This window comes from Cetorhinus maximus, unplaced genomic scaffold (genome assembly GCF_964194155.1).
Source record: "Cetorhinus maximus unplaced genomic scaffold, sCetMax3.hap1.1 HAP1_SCAFFOLD_3446, whole genome shotgun sequence".
Lineage (NCBI taxonomy): Eukaryota > Metazoa > Chordata > Chondrichthyes > Lamniformes > Cetorhinidae > Cetorhinus > Cetorhinus maximus.
Window position 1 is genome coordinate 5,001 of NW_027599358.1, and position 6,914 is coordinate 11,914.

Consider the following 6,914-nt stretch of genomic DNA (forward strand, 5'->3'; position numbering starts at 1 on the left):
CTTTGCCTCTCTGCCAGAGACTAAGTCCAATTGGTTATCCATTTCTCGTGAAAACACTTTGCCTCTCTGCCAGAGACTAAGTCCAATTGGTTAACCATTTCTCGTGAATACACTTTGTCTCTCTGCCAGAGACTAAGTCCAATTGGTTAACCATTTCTCGTGAAAACACTTTGTCTCTCCGCCAGAGACTAAGTCCAATTGGTTAATCATTTCTCAAGGCCACAATTTGCCTGCCGTTCAGAGACCAAGTCCAATTGGTTAACCATTTCTCTTGAAAACACTTTGCCTCTCTGCCAGAGACTAAGTCCAATTGGTTAACCATTTCTCGTGAAAACACTTTGTCTCTCCTCCAGAGACTAAGTCCAATTGGTTATTCATTTCTCAAGGCCACAATTTGCCTGCCGTTCAGAGACCAAGTCCAATTGGTTAACCATTTCTCTTGAAAACACTTTGCCTCTCTGCCAGAGACTAAGTCCAATTGGTTAACCATTTCTCTTGAAAACACTTTGTCTCTCCGCCAGAGACTAAGTCCAATTGGTTAACCATTTCTCGTGAAAACACTTTGCCTCTCTGCCAGAGACTAAGTCCAATTGGTTATCCATTTCTCTTGAAAACACTTTGTCTCTCCGCCAGAGACTAAGTCCAATTGGTTAACCATTTCTCGTGAAAACACTTTGCCTCTCTGCCAGAGACTAATTCCAATTGGTTAACCATTTCTCGTGAAAACACTTTGCCTCTCTGCCAGAGACTAAGTCCAATTGGTTAACCATTTCTCGTGAAAATACTTGGTCTCTCCGCCAGAGACTAAGTCCAATTGGTTAATCATTTCTCAAGGCCACAATTTGCCTGCCGTTCAGAGAAAAAGTCCAATTGGTTAACCATTTCTCTTGAAAACACTTTGCCTCTCTGCCAGAGACTAAGTCCAATTGGTTAACCATTTCTCTTGAAAACACTTTGTCTCTCCGCCAGAGACTAAGTCCAATTGGTTAACCATTTCTCTTGAAAACACTTTGCCTCTCTGCCAGAGACTAAGTCCAATTGGTTAACCATTTCTCAGGGGCTCACCGAGGGCAATCTGTAACGTCTCGCGGGCCCGGGGGCCCCTTTGCACGGCCTGCCAATGCAATCCGAGCCGCACTGTCCTTCGTTTGGTTAACCATTTCTCAGGGGCACACCGAGGGCACCCTGCATTGTCTCGCGGGCCCGGAGGCCACTTTGCACGGCCTGCCAACGCAATGCGAGGTGCTTCGCCCTTGGCCGCCTTCCCGGCCGGCTTCGGGACGTTTCGGGGGCTCTCACCGGGGCAAATCCGGTCCCCCGGGCGATTAGGAGGCCTCCCCGGGCAGGCCCGGGCTTCAGGCCGCCGCTTTTCCATCCCGGCCGAAAGAGGCGAAAAATGCCGAAAATGGCCAAAAATGGCCGCCGGCAGGGCCTGTCGGTCGGTTTGGCGGCAGCCTGGGTCGGTCCCTGCAGACCTGGAGGCTCGAGAAGGTTTTTGGCGATGTCGACCGATTCTCGATTTGCCACCTCCTACTATTCTGCAGGTACCCCGCCAACCTCCCCTGCCGACAATTCCAACCGTAAGGTCGGGCGGTAGTCCTACCGACGAAGAGGCCCCAAAGCCCGCAAAACGCCATTTTGCCCTTTCCTCATCGGGACTTCCGCGGGGAACTCATTAACCAGCTCCATGAGTGGCATGCCAGAAATTGCAACTTGACCCGTCGCCGGGCAGATTCGCTACTCTCTGCGGGAATACCCCCACCGGGTGCCGGGTAAAGGCCTCGGATCTGACCTCATGGACTTCCGTCTGTGCACGGATTTTGCTCTCGCGGGCCCAAGAGCCTCATTGCCCGGCCTGCCAATGCAACCCGAGGTCCATTGGCCTCATTGGTTAATTATTTCTCGAGAAAACACTTTGCCTCTCCGCCAGAGACTAAGTCCAATTGGTTAATCATTTCTCAAGGCCACAATTTGCCTGCCGTTCAGAGACTAAGTCCAATTGGTTAACCATTTCTCTTGAAAACACTTTGCCTCTCCGCCAGAGACTAAGTCCAATTGGTTAACCATTTCTCTTGAAAACACTTTGCCTCTCTGCCAGAGACTAAGTCCAATTGGTTAACCATTTCTCGTGAAAACACTTTGCCTCTCTGCCAGAGACTAAGTCCAATTGGTTATCCATTTCTCTGGAAAACACTTTGCCTCTCTGCCAGAGACTAAGTCCAATTGGTTAACCATTTCTCGTGAAAACACTTTGCCTCTCTGCCAGAGACTAAGTCCAATTGGTTAACCATTTCTCAGGGGCTCACCGAGGGCAATCTGTAACGTCTCGCGGGCCCGGGGGCCCCTTTGCACGGCCTGCCAATGCAATCCGAGCCGCACTGTCCTTCGTTTGGTTAACCATTTCTCAGGGGCACACCGAGGGCACCCTGCATTGTCTCGCGGGCCCGGAGGCCACTTTGCACGGCCTGCCAACGCAATGCGAGGTGCTTCGCCCTTGGCCGCCTTCCCGGCCGGCTTCGGGACGTTTCGGGGGCTCTCACCGGGGCAAATCCGGTCCCCCGGGCGATTAGGAGGCCTCCCCGGGCAGGCCCGGGCTTCAGGCCGCCGCTTTTCCATCCCGGCCGAAAGAGGCGAAAAATGCCGAAAATGGCCAAAAATGGCCGCCGGCAGGGCCTGTCGGTCGGTTTGGCGGCAGCCTGGGTCGGTCCCTGCAGACCTGGAGGCTCGAGAAGGTTTTTGGCGATGTCGACCGATTCTCGATTTGCCACCTCCTACTATTCTGCAGGTACCCCGCCAACCTCCCCTGCCGACAATTCCAACCGTAAGGTCGGGCGGTAGTCCTACCGACGAAGAGGCCCCAAAGCCCGCAAAACGCCATTTTGCCCTTTCCTCATCGGGACTTCCGCGGGGAACTCATTAACCAGCTCCATGAGTGGCATGCCAGAAATTGCAACTTGACCCGTCGCCGGGCAGATTCGCTACTCTCTGCGGGAATACCCCCACCGGGTGCCGGGTAAAGGCCTCGGATCTGACCTCATGGACTTCCGTCTGTGCACGGATTTTGCTCTCGCGGGCCCAAGAGCCTCATTGCCCGGCCTGCCAATGCAACCCGAGGTCCATTGGCCTCATTGGTTAATTATTTCTCGAGAAAACACTTTGCCTCTCCGCCAGAGACTAAGTCCAATTGGTTAATCATTTCTCAAGGCCACAATTTGCCTGCCGTTCAGAGACTAAGTCCAATTGGTTAACCATTTCTCTTGAAAACACTTTGCCTCTCTGCCAGAGACTAAGTCCAATTGGTTAACCATTTCTCTTGAAAACACTTTGCCTCTCTGCCAGAGACTAAGTCCAATTGGTTAACCATTTCTCGTGAAAACACTTTGCCTCTCTGCCCAGAGACTAAGTCCAATTGGTTATCCATTTCTCTGGAAAACACTTTGTCTCTCCGCCAGAGACTAAGTCCAATTGTTTAACCATTTCTCGTGAAAACACTTTGCCTCTCCGCCAGAGACTAAGTCCAATTGGTTAATCATTTCTCAAGGCCACAATTTGCCTGCCGTTCAGAGACCAAGTCCAATTGGTTAACCATTTCTCTTGAAAACACTTTGCCTCTCTGCCAGAGACGAAGTCCAATTGGTTAACCATTTCTCTTGAAAACACTTTGTCTCTCCGCCAGAGACTAAGTCCAATTGGTTATCCATTTCTCTTGAAAACACTTTGCCTCTCTGCCAGAGACTAAGTCCAATTGGTTAACCATTTCTCGTGAAAACACTTTGCCTCTCTGCCAGAGACTAAGTCCAATTGGTTATCCATTTCTCTTGAAAACACTTTGTCTCTCCGCCAGAGACTAAGTCCAATTGGTTAACCATTTCTCTGGAAAACACTTTGCCTCTCTGCCAGAGACTAAGTCCAATTGGTTAACCATTTCTCTTGAAAACACTTTGCCTCTCTGCCAGAGACTAAGTCCAATTGGTTAACCATTTCTCTTGAAAACACTTTGTCTCTCCGCCAGAGACTAAGTCCAATTGGTTAATCATTTCTCTTGAAAACACTTTGCCTCTCCGCCAGAGACTAAGTCCAATTGGTTAACCATTTCTCGTGAAAACACTTTGCCTCTCTGCCAGAGACTAAGTCCAATTGGTTAACCATTTCTCTTGAAAACACTTTGCCTCTCTGCCAGAGACTAAGTCCAATTGGTTAACCATTTCTCGTGAAAACACTTTGTCTCTCTGCCAGAGACTAAGTCCAATTGGTTAACCATTTCTCAGGGGCACACCGAGGGCAACCTGTAACGTCTCGCGGGCCCGGGGGCCCCTTTGCACGGCCTGCCAATGCAATCCGAGGCGCACTGTCCTTCGTTTGGTTAACCATTTCTCAGGGGCACACCGAGGGCACCCTGCATTGTCTCGCGGGCCCGGAGGCCACTTTGCACGGCCTGCCAATGCAATCCGAGGTCCTTCGCCCTTGGCCGCCTTCCCGGCCGGCTTCGGGACGTTTCGGGGGCTCTCACCGGGGCAAATCCGGTCCCCCGGGCGGTTATGAGGCCTCCCCGGGCAGGCCCGGGCTTCAGGCCGCCGCTTTTCCATCCCGGCCGAAAGAGGCGAAAAATGCCGAAAATGGCCAAAAATGGCCGCCGGCAGGGCCTGTCGGTCGGTTTGGCGGCAGCCTGGGTCGGTCCCTGCAGACCTGGAGGCTCGAGAAGGTTTTTGGCGATGTCGACCGATTCTCGATTTGCCACCTCCTACTATTCTGCAGGTACCCCGCCAACCTCCCCTGCCAACAATTCCAACCGTAAGGTCGGGCGGTAGTCCTACCGTCCAGGAGGCCCTAAAAGCCCGCAAAACGCCATTTTGCCCTTTCCTCATCGGGACTTCCGAGGGGAACTCATGAACCAGCTCCAGGAGTGGCATGCCAGAAATTGCAACTTGACCCGTCGCCGGGCAGATTCGCTACTCTCTGCGGGAATACCCCCACCGGGTGCCGGGTAAAGGCCTCGGATCTGACCTCATGGACTTCCGTCTGTGCACGGATTTTGCTCTCGCGGGCCCAAGAGCCACATTGCCCGGCCTGCCAATGCAACCCGAGGTCCATTGGCCTCATTGGTTAATTATTTCTCGAGAAAACACTTTGCCTCTCTGCCAGAGACTAAGTCCAATTGGTTAACCATTTCTCAGGGGCACAGTTTGCCTGCCGTTCAGAGACTAAGTCCAATTGGTTAACCATTTCTCAGGAAAACACTTTGCCTCTCTGCCAGAGACTAAGTCCAATTGGTTAACCATTTCTCGTGAAAACACTTTGCCTCTCCGCCAGAGACTAAGTCCAATTGGTTAACCATTTCTCAGGGGCACACCGAGGGCAATCTGTAACGTCTCGCGGGCCCGGGGGCCCCTTTGCAGGGCCAGCCAATGCAATCCGAGGCGCACTGTCCTTTGTTTGGTTAACCATTTCTCAGGGGCACACCGAGGGCACCCTGCATTGTCTCGCGGGCCCGGAGGCCACTTTGCACGGCCTGCCAACGCAATGCGAGGTGCTTCGCCCTTGGCCGCCTTCCCGGCCGGCTTCGGGACGTTTCGGGGGCTCTCACCGGGGCAAATCCGGTCCCGCGGGCGATTAGGAGGCTTCCCCGGGCAGGCCCGGGCTTCAGTCCGCCGCTTTTCCATCCCGGCCGAAAGAGGCGAAAAATGCCGAAAATGGCCAAAAATGGCCGCCGGCAGGGCCTGTCGGTCGGTTTGGCGGCAGCCTGGGTCGGTCCCTGCAGACCTGGAGGCTCGAGAAGGCGTTTGGCGAGGTCGACCGATTCTCGATTTGCCACCTCCTACTATTCTGCAGGTACCCCGCCAACCTCCCCTGCCGACAATTCCAACCGTAAGGTCGGGCGGTAGTCCTACCGACGAAGAGGCCCCAAAGCCCGCAAAACGCCATTTTGCCCTTTCCTCATCGGGACTTCCGAGGGGAACTCATGAACCAGCTCCAGGAGTGGCATGCCAGAAATTGCAACTTGACCCGTCGCCGGGCGCACTCGCTGCTCTTTGCGGGAATACCCCCACCGGGCGCCGGGTAAGAGCCTCGGATCTGACCTCATGGGCTTCCGTCCTCGCACGGATTTTGCTCTCCCGGGCCCAGGGGCCACTTTCCCCGGCCTTGCGAAGGCAATCGGAGGTGCTTCGCCCTCGAAACCGCCTTCCCGGCCGGCTTCGGGACGTTTCCGGGGCAAATCCGGTCCCGCGGGCGAAGGGGAGCCTTCCCCGGGCACGCCCGGGCTTCAGGCCGCCGCTTTCCGTGACCTACCGAAAGACGCGAAAAATGCCGAAAATGGCCAAAAATGGCCGCCCGGCACGGCCTCGCGGTCGGTTTGGGGGCAGCCTGGGTCGGTCCCTGCAGACCTGGAGGCTCGAGAAGGCACTTGGCGATGTCGACCGATTCTCGATTTGCCACCTCCTACTATTCTGCAGGTACCCCGCCAACCTCCCCAGCCAACAAATCGCAAATGCCGATCGGCGGGTGACCGTCCGGTAGTCATGCCGACGAAGAGGCACCTAGGCCCCGCAAACGCTTCCAAATCCGACCCCATCCCGGACCGGTTCTTTTTTAAAAAAGGCTCCCAGGACTCCGGATTTTTTCCTGCCGCACTCGGGACCACCCGACGGACACGAAACCGGGAACCTTTCCCCGGTCCGACCCTCCTCGGCCCGGCCAGCCGACGTCGAAGCGGCCGACTGGTTAATGATTTCACCCTGCTCCGACGTGACGCGTTTTCCAACCGCGCATGCGCGGCTCTGCCTCCCGAACCGCCCCCTCACGTGAGGGCTCTGGGTCCGCCCCCCGGCAGCCATTTCCTCCTGCCGGTCCGTTATTTTACGCCGTTTTTCGCCCTCCAGCCCTGCCGGAATGCTGCCTGCTCGCTGGTTAACCAT